The sequence below is a fragment of the Lepus europaeus genome, chromosome 16 (genome assembly GCF_033115175.1).
Source record: "Lepus europaeus isolate LE1 chromosome 16, mLepTim1.pri, whole genome shotgun sequence".
Lineage (NCBI taxonomy): Eukaryota > Metazoa > Chordata > Mammalia > Lagomorpha > Leporidae > Lepus > Lepus europaeus.
Window position 1 is genome coordinate 34,367,797 of NC_084842.1, and position 20,123 is coordinate 34,387,919.

At 37.9% G+C, this 20,123-nt stretch overlaps 1 protein-coding gene across 3 annotated transcripts in view; it reads left to right on the forward strand.

The window, feature by feature from the left end:
• Positions 1-20,123, forward strand: part of ASB5 (ankyrin repeat and SOCS box containing 5) — a 92,097-nt gene that overhangs the window by 5,909 nt on the left and 66,065 nt on the right. For 2 of the 3 annotated variants that reach the window (XM_062212857.1, XM_062212858.1), the window contains one exon: positions 966-1,172. The exons of the other annotated variant lie outside the window; for it this stretch is intronic. The gene's annotated coding sequence lies outside the window, so the exon portion shown is untranslated. The remainder of the gene's footprint in view (positions 1-965; positions 1,173-20,123) is intronic. 3 annotated transcript variants of the gene reach the window in all.

Sequence of the window (20,123 nt, forward strand, 5' to 3'; positions counted from 1 at the left end):
TATTGAGCACTGATAAGATAAGTATTAGAAACTACACCAGAGACCATTGGTTTCTGAGGAATTACATCACATCCTCCCAAGGGAAATGGACAAGAGTCCCTTCCATATTCTACTGACAATTAAAGACATCCCCCCAAATTGGATTCTTTGAATAGTTTAGGCAGATAGTGCCCAGCTTCTCTGCTCATATCATCTAGATAGTTGTCCTTTTCAGGAAAGTGAAGGGGTTTGCTTGGCACCTAGTTAAGCCTGTGGCATTGTCTTAGTTGAAGAATCTAATCAATTTTTCTCTAGTCCTGGTTTCTTCTGACTCACCCAGAAACTTACCATTGAAACTCTGTCTAATATGCCATGGTGGACATCTGGTCATAGGAGAAATGAAGTTCTAATGTGTCTCACTCAAATCCAAAGAAACTAGTTCTTTTTTTTTTTAAAGATTTATTTATTCATTTGAAAGCCAGAGTTACACAGAGAGAGGAGAGGCACAGAGAGAGAGAGGTCTTCCATCCGCTGGTTCACCCCCAAATTGGCCGCAATGGCCAGAGCTGCGCTGATCCAAAGCCAGGAGCCAAGAGCTTCTTCCGGGTCTTCCACGTGAGTGCAGGGGCCCAAGGACTTGGGCCACCTTCCACTGTTTTCCCAGGCCATAGCAGAGAGCTGGATCAGAAGTGAAGCAGCCAGAACTCGAACTGGCACCCATATGGGATGCTGGCACTGCAGGCAGGGGCTTTACCTGCTATGCCACAGCACTGGCCCCAAGAAACTAGTTCTTGTTGAGATCATCGGGTGTATAAAATAGCTATCTTAAGGCTGGCTTTTGGGTCGTATATGCTACATGAAGTTGGGTTAGCTTCCACTTATTCATTCAGATAACCAAAGTTCTAGATAAGTAAGATCCAAAATTCAGACCACACCTATAGAGGGGATTATGGCATTCTATTAATAGAATTATTTTATTATTATAGAAAAATTGCTGCAGATCCATTGGCAGACAAAGCCATCTACTGTAAAGGAAATAGGTGAAAGTGATTCTAGGAACTGCGTAGAAACAATTAACATAACACATTGGAGACTTCTATCCTTAGAAAGATCTGCTCACAAGGTTGGCTGTTGGCTGGCATCTAAGAACGTTACCAGGAAAGTATTATACCAAACAAAATCTACTATTGTAGGTAAGAATATTATTTGTGTAGACCTATTGCCACATTTATGCTCCTTTTTATGTATGTAAACTGATAAGAATTTTAAATAAATACACATAACAGAGAAGATTAGAAAATCCCATATATATGGTTTATTAGTTGATGAACATATCTTCAAAGCTAAAATACATATGCAACTCTACTGTTTCATTTTCCAACTTTGTTTATGAAGAAGTAGCTGAATTCTTCGTATCTTACTTTGAAAGGTCTATTCTAGTAAAAAAAAAAAGGTTTTAGATTTTTATTAGACTTTAGTTTCTAGATGCTGACATGTGCTTGACTTATTTGCACTATTACCTGTCTATGAACCCCTACACTGGGAAGAAGTACAAAGTACTATGTCAACATACTAATAAAATGGAAATTCTTAAAGCACAAATCTTGATTTAGTGGTTTGATCATGTTCATATAATGGGAGTCAGTCATAAAGTGCATGATATTCTAGAAAAGGAGGAAGGGGAGAACTTGAGCCTTGTTGATAGATGCCAAGACATTAATCTTGCTATGCACACTTATTTTACCAAACAGGCAGTCAATACCCAGTGCCCAAGAATGGGGTAAGAACAGTTGTGATCTGGGTAACAACCAGAATATGAGGTCTGAGTTATAGATGAACCTTGCAGATATCGTTCTGCATCTAGGTTGATCATTTGTACAATACCTGTAGTTTATTGTATTTAGCAGCTGATAATTTTTATGACAGTTTTTCTGGAAGAGGTTCTAAGTGATTCTTAAAAAGGTGATACTTAGAAGAAAACAGTGAATAGATAATTTCTTCCTTATTTTCTTACAAATATAAATAATTAACCCTTACTCAATATGCAAACTATGTTTCTTCATTTAAAAAAAAAGATTTATTTATTTGTTTTAAAAGTCAGAGTTACAGAAAGTGAGGGAGAGAGATCTTTTATCCACTGATTCTCTCCCCAGATGGCTGCAACAGCCAGCATTGGGCCAGGCTGAAGCCAGAAGCCAGGAGCTTCATCTGGGTCCCACATGCAGAACGCAGGGACCCAAACACTTGGACCATCTTCTGCTTTTTCCAGGCCATTAGCAGGGAGCTGGATTTGAGGTGGAGAAACTGAGACAAGAATCGGCATAGGTGCAGGATGCCTGTGTAGCAAAAAGCAGCTTAACCCACTACACCAAAACACTGGCCCCTAGTTCTTCATTTTTTGATCTTCATTGAGCCTTTGGATGTAAATGTGAATATAAAGAAAGACATGAAGGACATTTGCACATTCCTCTGGTCTAACAGCTCTGAGTGAACTTACAATTATTTTGCCAAATCTATGATCAATATTTTTAAGACAAGAATTATTTCATATGAATGTGAAACACTTTTAAAGTAATTCAAAGTTCTGGGCAGGAGAGCATCGAGCATTTGGCTTAGAGAGTAAAACACTGGTTAAGACATCTACTTCCCTCATCAGAGTATCTGGGTTCAACACCTGGCTCTGGCTTTGGCTCCTGAATCCAGCTTTTTGCTAATGCAGGCTTTGGTAGCCATCACTGCTCAATCAATTGCGTTTCTGCCATCCACATGGGAGAACAAGATTCAGCTCCTAGCTCCTGGCTTCAAAGCACCTGGCCTGGGCCAGGGCTATTGTGAGCATTTTGGAAGTAAACTGGTAGATGGCAGCATGTCTGTCTGTCTGTCTGTCTCTCTCTCTCTCTCTCTCTCTCACACACACACACACTAATTATTTAGGTAACTAATTTAAAAAGTTAAAGTTTTGAGGAGAGAGCTGCTAGGTAGATAATATAGTATTAGTAGATGATGTAGATCTGGGAATATTTCTTGAGCATTTATATTAATTCAAACAAAAATAATTCTTACTGAATCTTTTCTCTATAAAGTTATATTTTCTAGGCACATAATGTTGACATACACTAATTGAGTTAAATTATGATTGTAAGAAAAGAATTCAGTGTTGAGGGAGTTAAAATAGAGGCTTTGCTGAAGCACTAAGGAGGTAAATAGTAGCTAAATAAGATGTACTGAGGCACACTATAGGATAAGAGTAGGTTTTCAGGACAAGACTCCAAAGGTAATAAATTGGGTAAGCTGGCTGAATTGAGACATAGAGAGCATACCAGATTCTCAATTCTGTATAATGCAGGAATGAGAGGATTGGGGAGAGAAAGAGAAGGAAAAATTGTTCTTTGTAAACTTACATAAATACTCACTAAGGAGGCTCAAGAAGCAAAGCAGTCCTAGCTGGGCTCCCAAATCCCTATTAGGGATCTTTGATTAACAATGCTGAATGCAAGAGCATGAGGGCCTCAATGTTGTTGATATGTTTCTTGCCACAGTCAGGACTGACTACATAGCTACACAATTGGACATGTAGGTTAGAGGTAGAGGGGAAGTTGTGGATCATAGCCATCCCCATGAAAGCTGGGAAACAGAGGCCTAGGGGAAAGAAATCGGGGTAGAGGAACTGACATTAAAGTCCTGTTTATTTATTTTCATTTTATTTGAAAGAGAGACAGAGACCGAGAGAGAAAGGCAGGCAGAGAGAGATATTTCATCCACTGGTTCACTCCTCAGGTAGCCACAATGACCAGGGCTGAGCCAGGCTGAAGCCAAGTGACAAGAGCTTCATCCAGGTCTCCCATATGGGTGGCAGGGATGCAACTACTCCAGACATTATCTGCTGTCTCCCAGAGTGCACTTTAGCAACAAACTGGATCAGAAATGGAGAAGCTGAGATTTGTATCAGACTTGTATCTGTTATAGGATGCAGGCATCTTAGGCAATGTCTCAACTGGTGCACTAAACAGTCTATTTTTATTTCCATTTATTTTTTTGAGATTTATTCATTTATTTATTTGAAAGGCCAAGTGACAGAGAGAGGGAAAGAGGCAGAGAGTCAGAGAAGGAGAGAGAGAGAGAGAGATCTAACATACTCTTGTTCATGTCCCAAATTCCTAAAAATGCTGGAGCTGTGCCGGGCTGAAGTCAGAAGCCCAGAACTCCACCTGGGTGTCTCCCATGTGGTTAACAGGAACTCAAGCACTTGGGACATCATTTGCTGCCTTCCAAGGCACATTAGCATGAAACTGAAACAGAAGCAGAGTTATCAACGATCAGCAGCATGGTTACACTTTTAATGCCATAGATATATGAAGAAACAGTGAGTGTGTGAGACACAATGAAGGCTTTAGAAGCACATTCCAGAGCGGCATGTAAGAAACTTTAGTGCTTACTCATTGATATAATATTAATTAATTTCTTTTAACTGAAATATAAAAAAGAAATGTTTGAAGTCAGGCAGGAAGGGAATGAAATAAGAAAACTTGTCTGGAAATAAGCTGTTGGGAAGAAAACCGTGTATCTGAAAGCTAATTGTGAATGGGAATGCCTTCTGAGGGTAACAAATCAAGGTCTCCAGTGTTTGGAAGTTCACTGCTTCAACACTGCAAGCTGAAGCTATAAGTATCCCAATATTCAAATTTGAAGTCAATTCAAAACCGTGTGGCAAGCGTTCGATAGAGTTGAAATAGTAAACAGTATATGACACAAGCCTAAAGAGTAAAAAGCTTCACGAGGCTCTACCTCTACCATTAAGGAGAAAAGATCTCTTCCAATGAATGAAGCTTTTTCGTCGACATCATTTCTATGAAAATTGACAGAGAAGTCTCTGGGGAGCACACATTGTGTCAGATACTTCATTTCGTTTGCTAAGTATCTAGTAGCGGACAAAATAGATCTAGTTCCAAAGTTTAGGCCTTACACCCCAGCAGTGGAGCTAGATTGAAAATAAATGGCTCAAATTTGCCATCAGTGCTGGGAAGGAAAAGGAGAGGTTACTAAGATTGTAACAGAGATTGAGTATTTAGGTAGACCCGTCAGGAATTCAGTTAGGGCACTTTTATCTACAAGAAAAAGAAAAGCTGAACCAGAATGGCTTAAAGATATTTCATATCTCCTGTATAGACCATGTAGAGGTACAGCAGCTTTCGTGGGTAGTGGATTCGATGCGTTGGCTCAACCTTGTGACCACAGTATGGGTTCTTCTTTTAGCTCTGCTGTCCACACTATCAGTTTCCTTTTAACTCTGAGTCTTTTCTATGAGCCTTCTCTGAGTCTTTTTTTATAAACTGTCTCCTAAAAGAATTAGGAGTGTATGAAGTGTATTTGCCTTTCACTTAAAGTTAGTTGCAACTAGGATTACTTTCATTCGTGTGGAAATGCCATAGAAGGAAAGAGAAATGAGTTTACAGAGTAAGTCCTCCCCTTCAGCCTTAATTGGGCCACTGTGGCAGAAAGACTGCTAGTGATCCTGTTAGCCTCAGTTTTTAGCAGAGTGCATAGCCACTTCAGTAAAGATTACATTTCTCTGCTTTTTAAGAACTGCCTTTGGCCTCGGTACTCCATTCAGCGATGAGATTTAAGTGGAAGTAATCTATGCCATTGATGGGATATACCCTTACAGGGAGGAAGTATGCCCTTCCTTGTCCTTTCTTCCTTCCTACTCCTGGCATGAGAATCTGATGACTGGAGATCTTCAGCCAAATATTGGAGGTGAGAAAGCAGTACAGATACTAAGTGCTTGACAGCTAAAGCCCCATATCATCACTTGAACGTCTCCTTCACACTTCTTTTAAATGAGAAAGAAATTCATTCCTATGTTGTTCTAACTACTAAGTGGGAGTAATTTCTGCTACGTGCAACTTCAAATTAATATACTCTCTGTAAGGTATTGTGCGGACAGAGGATTGTCATACTGACTGACTAGTCCAGTATTTATTTCCCTGGACTAAGGAAATGATTATAAAGTTCTCTGAGCAATGGGGTTTGTGTAATGGAGGGCTGGACAAAATCAAGGTGAAATTAATAAAGAAAAAAGGGGGAAGTGTTGCTCAATAAGTGTCTTACAGAGTATGACCATTGCCGAGACTTTTAGTTAACAAATAACCAAAAGGAGCTGAGCAAGAACAGAGAGCTGAAAGAAAGTCCCTATGGTAAATGAAAGGATAATATGACATACGACAGGGCTCAGCTGATGCAGAGCCTTGTTGTTAAGATAACTATATATCCATGTTTGCCTAGAACTTTCCTAGCTTATCTATACTTTCCTGAACAAACTATAATAGTGCCCCTTTTCTCTTGCAAAAATGTCCCTGTTTGGATAATAAATTATAGCATTATACTGCACATACAGTCCATGTTAAGGAATTTGAGCAGTATTTTTTCTCAATTTGTGTCAATATAGGCATCATGTTTTACAGTTTTCTCAGACTTTAGCTTCTACCTACTTCCTTGTTTCTTTTTCTAGAAAAATCTTACTGAATTGACTCCAAGGGCTATCCAGCCTCAGAAAAACAGATAGTGGCCCATTTCTGTCTTTTCTGATCCACCTGTCAATCTACAAGATTGTTTCTGTCTGCCTAGATTTCTCATCATGAAATAAAGTAATGGTATATGCATTCTTGCTGTAATGAACTATACCTGTTTTAAATATTATTGTTTATGACATTTCTTTCCAAATCTTTTCTAACTTACTTTACCAAATCCTCCAGCCATCCAGTCTGCTAGGTTTCAATCTGTTGTCTGCTTTGCAAATAATAATTCCAGAAGTCTGACTTCACAATGCTCTCAGGATTGGTTTCTAGTGGGTAGATGACCTCCTCCACACTCTCTTTGCGTGGCCTTTCATCTGTGTGCACACAGGGAGAGAGAGGGAGTTCTCTTGTGTCTCTTCCTCCTCTTATAAGGATGCCAGTCCTATTGGAATAGGATCTGCCTTTATGACTTCCTTTAACCCTTGTTGCCTCTTTGTAGATCACATCTCCAAATACAAACAGGCTTAGATTCTTCAACATATGAATTTTGGGAGGACACAATTCATTTCAAAACAGGGACATTGTGAGCAATAAATGAGATACTGCATAAAATGCACTTAGAATAGTTGTATATTCTTTTTACATATAACATGTTTGATAGATAATTTAAAAAGCATTTATATACAAATATAGTCACTATTTAAAACCTAGAGATGTTGAATAAGATGAATGTAGCTTATAATAAAATAATAAGATTTTATATGTCATAATTGTCTATAAGAAAATTAAAAGTTGCAACGTAAGTCAGTTGCTCTATTGTGCCAGAGTGTAGGGGGACATTATACAAAAAGAATTGGAAATAAAGCATAAAAATCATTCAAGTATTATTTGAAAGAATAAAGCAAACAGTAAGGTGATTACTGTTATTATCCGTCAATTTGGAAAAGTGCCTTCATCATAGATGACACAGTTATGATATATGCAGTTTTATTATAAATGGTATTCATTTTATTCATCCTCTTTTGGTTTAAAACAGTAAGGGCTAAGGCTCACAAATGCCAACGTGTATTTTGATGACACCCTTCATATTTACTCATAACTTCAGATTTAATTGAAACAAGAATTTCAAGAATAGAACTTGAATAGTGCCTATAATTGTGGTTTATGAACAATAAATCGTAGGATCCAGAAGATTTGGATAAAATTAAAATGCAGCAAGGAAGAGAGAGGACATGTATGGAGAGAAGCAAAGAGGTAAGCTCCAGACACTACCACCACCTCCCACCCTTGCTTCTGCCATAGGAGGAAGCAATGGAACGGAAAGACTTTTTACGAAAAACATCAGAAACAAAACAAACTTCTGTTACTAAGAATTAAGCAACTCTGCTATGGGAACAGGACACAGGCTATCTGGGGGAAAGAAAACTTCCCTGGCCTCTCTGCTCCTAGGAGAAACCTTTCCCCTAAGTCACCTGATGTTTGCTTTGACTTTTCCAGCAGCATTCCACTCTCACCTAGCGGAGAGAAGTTATTTGCTTTTGTTTGCCAACATAACACTTCTGTCTTCCTAGGAGGAACAAATGGTTACAGCTGGATTTGGTCCCTAAGTTAACCCCAAGGTGTCAGAATGCCTGTAGCACCATCTGCTAGATAGTATTTGCTTTGCAAAAGAGATAAACACCAGATCTAAGTCAGTTCTCTAGATTACAAAGTCCTAGGACGTCTTGGGTCTATTTACAGAGGTTTATATTCCCAATGATTTTGTTCTTGTTTTTCTCTAACTTTGGGCAGAAGGAGTGGTCCTACTACTTTAAAAAGTTCATGGAGAAGTGGGATGAGAAGTTTGTTTTGGTACAAATAAAGTAAAATAAAATAAATTGACATCTATTCGGCTTCTCATGGTTCACATTTCCCATGAACTTTTTGAACACTACCTTAAGCATGGATTTCACACCTGTTTTTTTGCAACAAAATAAATAATTTTATTTTCCAGAAACATTTTGAAGCACCTTATATAAAAATAGAAGATTTGTTGTTCTCTGCCCACACCTTGGGAGAATCCACACATGCAGAAGATGTTCCCGTCTGTTTCCTCCAGATAAAAGTTCTAGGGAAAGGGGTCCAATGCACTTACTATTTACTGTAAAATAATTAATAACAAAACTGTTTCTGATTCAGAACACTACATATGCACATTCAGGAAGAATTAATAAAATGAATATTAAAAACCTAACATTCACCTACCTTGCCTTGCCAAGAATAGTGCATAAGAAAGAAAAAAGTGTTTTCCTACCTCCTGGCTGAAGTAGAAAATATAGATTACTCAGGTCTAGAGTCACAGGGAGCAGGTGCAGCAGAAAGAGAAAATGCTAAAGGAGAACAGGAAGCAAGAGAGCGTCAATGCCACTCTGTGGGAGATCTAGGTCACAGGCAGAGAGTATGACACTATTTCATAGAATGTCCCACACTGGTTCTGGCATATTAACGTGGGCCAAAAGAACTTCCAAAGAGAGAATTGCTGACAGTATTTAAATTACTTTGGGATGAGCTGTGGCCTTTTAATACACAGATAAGAGCTATTGCTGGGAACTTGCTCTTAAAAATAAACATCCCCATAATCCATGTGCTGATGAAACTAAGGGAACCTTCTTGCTGGTCACTTATATTTGGAAAATTACATTTGTACCAACACTATGAAGAAAGAAAAAGAGATGGGATGGTGAACAAAGATCCCAGAAGCAAAATGTAGCCTTAAATATAGGGTTACAAGGGAAAACTAAGGCTAAAACTTTGTAATCACTGGTTTGTAAACCAATAGCTGGATAAATGCTTTCAGAAGTTCTACATAAATTAAAACTCAACAGATTAAAAAATACATGTACTTATTTACTTAAAAGGCAAAGTGACACACATATACATGCACGCACACAGATGCACATACACAGAGAGAGAGGGGAGAGAGAGAGAGAGAGAGAAATGGAGATCGATCTTCCATCGGCTGATTCATTCCCCAAATGGCCACAACAGCCAAGTCTTGACTAGGCTGAAGACAGGAACTCCATCCTGGTCTCCCTCACAGGTGGCAGGGTCCCAAGTGCCTGGACCATCTTGTAATGCCTCCCCAGGTGCATTAGCAGGGAGCTGGATTGGAAGCAGAGCAGCTGGGACTTTAGCCAGTGCTCCAGTATGGAGTGTTGGCATCAAAATTGAGGCTTAACCTGCTGTGCCATAATACAGGCCCCCTCAACAGCCTTATGGAACAATGAAAAATAGTAGGTATGGTCCAAGCTTGTGCATCAATGTAAAATTACAGAATATCTGTATGGAACATTTATTTGGGATCCAAAGAAATATTGCAAGTAAGTGGTGGTAGGGATGTATGTTTACCTTCTAATTGGTTGTACATTATTATCAACCTTTTAAAGTCTTTGACTTCTTATGTTTACAATTATGTGAGTCTTTTGCTGCTCACTCTCACAGTGAATTTTCATGTTTGCTAAACCACTACTATTTTACATAGCACTATTCAGTAGAGAACTCAGAACAAGGAACACATTAGTATCTGTGCATGTCAACTTTGTAAAACCAAAATATTTAGTGATTTCAAATGATTGAAAACAACTTTTCAGATAATGTAGTGTAAGAACAGCTAAATTGCCCTTATTATTTGTAGTCTAAGTTCAGTCTACACAATGTCATTTATTCAGTAAGTGTGATATGGGTGTTAAATAATAAAATGTATTTTAAACTATTTGGGACCTATCTATCTATCTATCTATATATATATATATATACATATACATATACATATATATATATATAGTTCAGATAAATACAGATATATGAGCTGCTGGAATCATCTTTCTAAATATAATAATATGTTATTAGACTGGGTAAAACTTACAACTTTTCAAATGAGTCAATCATGTGAAAGTAGGAGTCTGTTTTATAGGCCACTAGCATGATGTTTTCATTGTGTTCCTTTCTATATCTGATTTAGGGTTATTATTCCAGAGGGTTTCTGAGTTTATAGAAGACTGCTTTAATGTTAATTTGTTCATTATCTGTTTTATTGCTGCCTGGCAGACACATTTTTGGTAATAAAAAAGCCAATTGAGAAGAAAGTTGAACAATGGAATACAAATTCTCTATTACTATTGGGAGGATTCATATGGAGCCTTCTACTGAAAACTTCAGTTGATTATCTTAAAAAAGAAAAACTTCTTTGGACAATACTATAAGAACTGATGCCGGTCTGCCTACTTCTAAATACTCATACACTGATAGATTAAATACAAAAATACAGATTAAATACAGAAATAATGAAAACAGAAAACCCTGAAACTCGTATGCTGAGCTCATTGACTCAGGTTTGTACATTAAATGTCCCATGAAAACAATCTTCACTGTCCCTGGCTTATCTTGGAGTAAGCTTCTATCTGCAGCTTATGGAATTATAAAAGAAGCAATTCATTAGTTCTCAGTGAATTTTAGATCTGACATCCTATAAATACCTTTCTTATACAGAAACCCTATCCAATGAGCTCAATCAATTATAGTTTTGTTGAAAAACTTTTAATATCTAACTCTGCGGAAAGGATGATGAACAGCTAATTCTTCACTGAAGATGTTAATGCAGATTCTCAAATAATCATTATTTATCAGGAACATTCTGAATCAAGCTTGTGCAATTCTTTGGTTCCTAATTTTTGATTACTTCAGCAGTACCTCTATATTATTCAGTGAAAGCCCGAGTACCTTGATGATATTATCAATAAGGCTTTCTAAGAGTGGAGATTTTAGAATGTTAATTATGATAGACATCAATCATTGCATCTGTCATTCATGAACTTTTATAATGATATTTATTTATGATGATAGTAACCCACATTGTACATTCTGCCTCTCCAATGGAACATCCAAAAACCTACATTTCCCAACCTATCTTTCTGTTAGGTTACGAACATGTGGCTTAGATTCTTTGAATCAGATCTAGCTTAATGGGCATTTGATGTGATCTCCCCAACCACCTATTTGCAGGTGTGAGTTTTCTTGATTTGGAAGGTTTAGGGAAGCACTCTGGAGTCACATCAGGAGCAGTAAAAGTTGAGTTGGTGATGGTGGTTGCAGCAAGTTCTAGGTCATGGTAGAGGCACCATGTGTCTGAGGTCAGATGAGGCGGTCACTCCCTTTATAGGACAGTTTTATTGTGTGATCCTGGAAGGTGTTTCTGGAAGGCCAATCTAGCATACTCTGCCTTGACTTATAGTGATTCTGTGGAATTCCTAACATCTTTTCATAAAACCCTTTCTGCTTAATCTAGCTACTATGGATTCTCTTTTCTGCAACCAGGAACATGGAAAGGCAAGTATATACAATATGATAGACCTGGTGTCTAAGTGAATAAAGAAAAATTAATTTTTGTTTTTAGGTTACTGCAAACATAATGCTAATTTTTCTGGGACTATTTCAATTCTTTTTATTCCATATTCATTCACAAATACTGACCTTATATAATGCCTGTTTAAAAATGACTATTTGAGGCATCAGATTTATCAGTGCAGCTATATTATAAAGAATATAAATGCATTATTGACACCTGTGCCTAGGTTAGTGAATTATAATGAACATGAACCGTGTTTCTTACTTTCAGTAATTCAGTTTAAAACATTTAGGCTTAATGTGACTACAGTGTGCCAGATGGCAACAAATTGCAAATTATATATTAGGCAAACTCCATGTAATATAGTTAAACTATGTGACATAATCATCTGTGGTTATATTTTTCAATTTGTACTGATTACACATTTCTTTGGGGCTAATTTTAAAAATGAAGTCCAAATATTATTTCACATGATGTTTAGCACAGGTCTTTTCTTGTTACTTTCTTTTATATGGTTATATCCAAGCCTCCCCAGTTGTGAATTCTGTTGACCTAATTTTCTGCTTCTTCACATCCAGAATGTTGTTGTGCTATCACTTTGGTGTTATTTTTGATGCCTTATTTTCTCTCACAATTTAGTCATCAAGTTCTGTCAGTTCTACTCCATTTTCTCAATTTCTAAACCCATTATCCTAGTTCCAGCCATCATCATCTCACCTGAATTACTGCAAAATGCTCCTAACTTTCCCTCTGATGCTGTTCTTGCCCTTTAGTTCCAGTCATATCAAGATCCTCTCTAAGGTTTCATCAAAGCCTTTCAGTAGCCTCCCACTTAACTTAGAATAAAATCTTATGTACTTACTGTGGAGCTGCATTTTGGGTTCCTCAAGAAGTCTCTGAGACAAGGATTAGCATATTGGAGGTTTATTATGAGATGCAGTAGTTTGGCTATGATTTCAGTGTGTTCCTCAAGGGTTCTTTGTTGGAAGTTTGGTCCCAGTATGGCAATGTGAAAAGGCGATGGAGCTTTTTAGAAGTAGGGTCTAATGGGGAGTCATTAGGTCACTGGGGGCACTGTCCTGGGAAGGGATTATGGTAGTTCTTATGGGATCCTCGTTAGTTCTCATGAGAGGGTTGTTAAAAAAGAACTAGATCAGCTATTCTCCTGACTGTGAATTCCTGTCTTACAATATGATATCTCCTTCTCATATGTATCCAGCCATGTACTCCAGACATAGTGATTCTTATCAGAAGCCAAAAATATGGGGGCTGCCCAAACTAAATGAACCTCTTTTTATAAAGTACCCACCCACAGATATTTTCATAGCAATAAAAAACAGACTAATAAAAACAGCATCAAAGTAAATTCTAATAAGAACAGAGTTGAGTGCAGTCATTGGGCACCACTACTGGCAGCTGAAAGAATTAATGGAGTATTACAGGGTCCACAATATGTGGACCTAAACCAATGGTCCCTGCTAACTTCTCAAGTACCATCCTGCACCATACTTCCTTCAGTCATGCTTCAGGCACACTGGGCTTCTGTTCATTTCCAGTAACCACAAATCTTTCACTGGCCCAGGATTCATGCATCCTCGCCCAAGAGCCTTGGAATACTCTTCCACAGCTCTTGACTTAGCTGACTCTCTCAGTCTTTAGCCTTATTCTTAAATTCTGCTTTCTCCAACAGAGAGCCCAAATCTTCTACAGTTGTGAATCACCCGGTTATTCTTTATTGTGACACTGATTTTATTTCCTTCGTTGCACTCATCACAGTCTTTATCTTTTATATCAGTCACCTGATTTCTCCATAGAATATAAGTTCCATGACAAAAGAAAATTATATTTGCTCACACTTACTTTGTCTAATATAGTGCTGCTGCGTGGTAGATGCTTATTATTCAATAATAATGCTTATTACGGAATAAATGAGCATAAATGTTTACCACATGTTTTCCCATTATGGAAGCTTCCTTATGCTCCATTTCAGACTGGTCAAATTGATTGTGGGCGACATTCAGACACTAGCAACAATTAATACTAATGATTTATAAAACCATTTAATGTGATTATCAAAGTAAAATAATCATTACAGTGACTGTATTATAATAAAATCACAATAGTGTTATCATTAATTATACTAAAGTTAGTTAAAAATAGAACTTTCCTAACTAAAGACTTATTCAAGGATAAGATTGAAAAGGCAACAAATGGGTTTTGAGAAGAGACTGATACGTAGGCGTGTAGTTACTGGATGGCTATCTGGTTGAAGGAAACTTAAATGATAATAATTTGACAAGGTCACTTCACACAGTTATATAAGACCTATAACATAAATTTGATTGGCCAAACTGTCTACGGCCATACCACCCTGAACGCGCCCGATCTCGTCTGATTGGCCAAACTTTGCCAGACAGTTATTGATGAAACAGATGAACAGTCCATTAAGCTGGACATTGATTGATAAAGTGTGGATCATCACGAGATAAAACTGGGTAAGAAAAAAAAACCAAAAGATTTTAAATATGAAAAATGTTTCCAAAATGGTTGTGGGATATTTATACCAATTACACTGCTATTGAACAAGTTTTCCCCTGTTAGACCAAAACCTGATTATGATAATTTTTTGTTATCAGACTACAAGCATGTACTTTTTCATCTACACACAGATGTGAAAGAGAAAAAATGGATTAGCAACTAATAATGTTTATGACCACAGCTAACCAATAAAAATAAAGTTTACTAATCATAGTAGTCCCCAAAGATGCAAAAGCTTTTTTTCATTTTCTCAACTTTTCACAAATAATATTCATTGTTTTAGGTCTCATTAGTAGAACTATAAATGAAATTTTGGTGTATAATTTCCTTTTAGTGTTTGAGTTCTGAGTCCCTTTTGCTTTAGAATATATAAAAAAATACAAGAATGTAAGTGAAATTCAACAAAAACAAGAATTATATATTGTTATCATTGTGTTCTCAGTTATTGAACAGATATTCCTTAATGATTATTTTTCACTGGATGGACATCATAGAGATATAAAAATGGATTTAGAATATAATGTTTCTTTAGAATAAATAGAATTTTAAAAGACTTGTTTCTGTGCTTTATTTATTTTCGCTGATACTTATTTCAGCAACAGAAATAAGTAGAGTTATTTTCTTCTTCTTTATATATGCTAGAATTGTTTATTAAATTACAACGAAATCTTGTCTTTCATAACAAAATGGGTGCAACTGGAGACCATTATGCTTAGTGAAATAAGCGAGTCCTCAAAAAGAAAATATCATATTTTTTCTCTAATTTGTGATAACTAATATATAATTTAAAGTAATGAGCAAAGCTGACATTTTGAAATTTGATTATTATATAATCTTGCTTTGAGGAACAGTGGTTTTTCTTCTTACTGCTTATTCAAGTCTTTATTTAGTTGATGATTAAGTGTGTGACTATAGAGTAAATTGAAAGTATGTCATTATAAAAATTAAAAGAAAAATAAGAAGGAAGAGGGAGGTTGGGAATGAGTGAGGGTAGGGTGGGAAGTATCATTATGCTTTTAAAACTGTATATATGACATACATGAAATTTGTTCCCTTTATATAAATAAAAAAGTTACAAACACAAATAATTAATAATCTTCTATTGTCATATGCATTAAAAAACTGCTTTAAAATTTTTAATTCTCTTTCAAATGATTTAGGCATAACCTTTTAAATAAGTATTATTGTTTTCGGGTGTGTGTTTGTGTGTGTGTATAAAAAACTTTAGCCTCATTCATTCTGAATGAAATACTGAAAAGGTAAAAATAATTTTTAATTCTTTGCCTGTTCTTCCAATTCTGTGTGAGTTCTCAAATATTCTTGACATCTGACATGGACTCTTGAGGGGAGTGCATCTTCTCAGCTGATGCTTTTTCCTAAGTATAGCGATTCACTGGTTTCCCTCCCTAGCTCTTTTTTTTTTTTTTAAGATTTTATTTATTATTTATTTGAGAGGTAGAGTTACAGACATTGAGAGGGAGAGACAGAGAAAACTTGTCCATCTGTTGGCTCACTCCCCAAATGGCCACAATGGCTGGAGCTGGGCCAATCTGAACCTAGGAGCTAGGAGCTTTTTCAGGGTCTCCCACACAGGAACCAAAGTGCCCAGGCCATCCTCCTCTGCTTTCCCAGGCCACAGCAGAGAGCTGGATTGGAAGCAGAGCAGCTGGAACTGGTACCAGCAAACACATGGTATGCGGGCACTGCAGGCTGAGGATTAGCCCACTGAGCCCCAGCGCCAGCCCCTCCCTCCCTAGCTCTTTACTTCACCTCTTTCCTGTCCCCAGAATCAATGGTTAATTCTGTTTCATATGGGGAGAGAAATGAGGATATGTTCACCTCTGTTCTCCATTCTGAGTGCTACATAGTAGGAGCCACTCTCTTCTGCTTCTGTAGGAAAGTTCTTTCCTGACTCAATGCTCTGTTCCCATTCAGTATTTCCTGAAATTGCAGGAATATGTTTGCCTAATTCTTACAGACAATGTAAGAGTCAAATGGATGTCATCCTTTTAACCCGCCTATCAGCAATAATGGTGATATTTGGACCCTCATCTTTCTGTGTGTTTCGTTGAAGGATAAATGTGCTATTTTTTGGACTTCTTCAAAGCTTCACTATTTGTTACACTGGCCAACATCATTGAAAAATAAGATACAAGGAACAAAACTCAGCATGAGTTGATCAAAGCCCAGGCTTGGGACGTCACACTTTCATGTGTGGGCAGGGCAAGTTGACTTGGTGTCAAGGCTGACTTAATCTTGTAGTCACAGCAGGCATAGTGTGGGGAAATTAGGCACATGTGGCAATTCAAAGATGGCACCCAAAGGAAGTAAGGTGGGCGGTATCCAAAGTTGTCTACCACCAAAGCTGATTGCCTGTGCAGCATCAGGGGAGGTGACAACAACTGATGATGAGCGTACAGACATATGGCTGTTCCTGTAAAAAGTCGCCCTGTAAAATGACCTTTTAAGTAATTGGTTGGTCCTTATGCCCTGCCCCGGAAATCCTGCGGTCTTGTGCTTTAAAAGGCTTTGCTTCTTGCACAATAAACCGAGTTCTTGCTTGCTTGACTTGACTCCCTGCTGTGTCTCTCCCAGATCGGGAGGCTGGGGAACGGGCGAGCGGCACACTTACCTTTCTTCGGATCCAGTCCATCCTTGTTCAGGTGGACTAAGACCCAGCAGCATAGAGCCCAAGACTAATGACTCTTTTTGGAGTCTACAAAAATGTTTTCATTTCCTTCAACTCTGAAGAAAAGAAGTACATAAAATGTAGCTTTGAGTTGTCTTTATAACAATGCAATAGTAAAATGCAGCTTTAATATTAAAAAAAAAATTATTTGTTGAAAGTGGTCCCTAAGGGTAAATGTGCTCAGAGCCTACAAAATGCCTAATGCAGCCCTACATGATGGCCTGTAAAGGATTCTCCATTAGGCTGGCAGTCATTTACGCTGGTGCAGTCAGATTTTAATTACTTTGATAAAGGTTAAGTTGTTTCTGTGATATTGAGCCTGTTGATCATTCTATTCTGTCTAGAGTGGCTAGTCCTAGAATTTCAAGTCTGAGAGGTCAAAGCAAAGAGCACTTGAACTGCACCTTTCCGAAGCAGAAGCACAAGTTAGCAGCAAAGGCACAGTCTTGGTGTATGGGTTGCCACAGTTTGTCCTTGGAGTATACTTGGCATACATTTTCAGAGCAAGGGGACTCAACAGTTGCTAGTGTGACAAGAGCTAAGTGTTGGGAGTGTGACAAGACAAAAAGGGATTCATTAGAGGGAAAGGTCTTTATATATAAAGATATTTAGATATTATCTAGATATTTAGATAATATCTAGATATTAGAAGAAGAACCCATCTTTTGTTTTCATAATGCATGACACCTGATTGCCTGGCTCCTTTCAATCATGAGTAAGGTTCTAACTTAAAATTGATGTGTCTCATATTCTACATTTAGTTTCAAGATGCACTGTAGAGCAATAATATTGACTCTATGATGCTTAACCATGGGATCAAATATACAAGTATGCAAAGAATCAATAGATAAACCTCAAAGTGACAGTGCACATGAAGGCCAGAATCAAGCTGCTGGACAGATTTACACCACCTAGATTAAGGGAAAAATAGCATCTGGAGGGGTGGGCAACATGGCACAGTGGTTTAAACCACTGCTTTGGATGCCCACATCCTATCGGAGTTCCTGTTCAAGTCCCAGCTACTCCACTTGATATCCAGCTTCCTGCTGATATGCCTAGGGAGGCAGAGCATGAGGACTCAATTGTGGCAGAAGTGGTAGTGGCGGAAGAGTCTGTGGCTCCAGTCTCTCAGGTCTGTGTCTCGTCCCCAAGAAATGTGGCAGATTCTTCTTTTCTCTGGATTCTTTAGAAATGTCAGGGCTCTGATTTATATTACAGTTCTATCTGTTTCAGCTCTGTCTGTTATAGCCTCTCCTCTCCCATTGGGTAAAGCTTCTCTCTGCCAGATTTGCAAGGGATGTTGTGGTCTTCTGTGCTCCAGCTTCTGTTCTCTGCCAGGTTCTTTGTCCCATGACATGAAGAATGTGGCACACAGACAAGGAAAAGTGAGCAGAGCAAAGGAAGTTTGTTGAAAGAAGCAGAGAAAGCACCCAGCAGCTGTGAGGGGCTTCCCCAAAAGGGACTGCCAATGAAGAGCTGTGTATAGTTTTTATGTGTTTCTGAAAGAGGAAGTTCATCTGAGTGGTTGAGCTATATGCTAATGAAGCATTCAACATGGGTTATTCAGGGGACTGACATCAGAGTAGACCATTATTTTACAAAGAAGTTCCCAGAGTGCTCAGGGACTTCGGATATGGGCAAGATATTTGCAGATACAACAACATATGAAGGCTACATTGTAAATGTTTCTCCCATCTTTCAGAGTTCCTGGAAGGTTATACCATCTATGTTTCCTCCTTTTCTTTGAGAGGCCTGGATATACTAATAAGCTCTTGGCTTCAGCATGGCCTAGCCCAGGCTGTTTCAGGCATTTGGGGAAGGAACCAATGAATACAAGATTTCTCTCTTTGTCTCTGTCTCTCCCTTTCTGTCACTCTTTCAAATAAATAAATAAATAAACAAACAAACAAATATATCTTTTAAAAAAGTGTCTGGACAAATATACATGAATCTTCCTAGATCTTTCATGGGATGTGGAATGAAAATTGCCAAAGAGAAATAGTTTAGGAGTTTATTGAAGGTGATTTTCCATTTAAGAATATGGGAAGTTTGGTGAATGCTTTCTTTAAGATACAAGTTTCTTTTGCTAAATTTGGATTTTTTTAAGTTTAGTACTTCTTTATTTAATTGAAAGGAAAAGAGAGGGAGACTGAATTTCCAGCCACAGTTTACTTCTAAATGCCTGCAATAGCTTGGACTAGGACAGGCCAAAGCCAGAAGCCAGGAAATCCATCTGGGTCTCCGGTATGGGTGGCAGGGGTCCAAGTACCTGGTCCATCATCCACTGCCTTCCAAGTGTGCATTAGTGTAAAGCTGGATAAGAAGCATGGAATAGCCACTTGAACCAGATAATTTAATGTGGGGTATGGGTGTCCCAAGTGGTGTTTTAACCATAACACCCAATCATAACACCCAACCCACACAAGTTTCTAAAACCTAAGTATTTCCGCAAGAATGACAGTGGCTGCAGCCTCTGGGGCACAAGGCCAAAAATGAATACTTACAAGATACTCTGGGGAACCAATTACTTTATAGAACTCACACACATAACTGTAATTGTTGGCAATATGAGGCTCAAAGGGGAAATGGAAATTATGATGTTTTTCTGGATGGATCGACAAGTACCTGAAACAAGACCTGGTGATTGGGACTGTTTCCATCGTATTGAATCTTTACAAAGAAATTCAGTCACAAATGTCGCTCTCCAAGAAAAGAGATAGTATGGGCAGGCTTTCTTTCCAGAAGTAATAAATTCAGAACACCAAAATTGAATAAGCTTTCTGAGAAGCTTCTTCTATTTACATTCACAGTTTTGGATGCTATACTGTTGGCATCTTTTGACAATCTGGAGAAGATAAAATATAGATTTTGGGGGGGGGGATCGTTCTCCTACACTTATAATACTATTGCGTTTCCTTGATAGCTTGTGGCAACACTCATAGATCAGAGCGATGTAATTCTTCCTGGGATAACTGCCAGCAGCAGAGGACTGGCTGTTGTCTGTTTGTTTGTTTGTTTG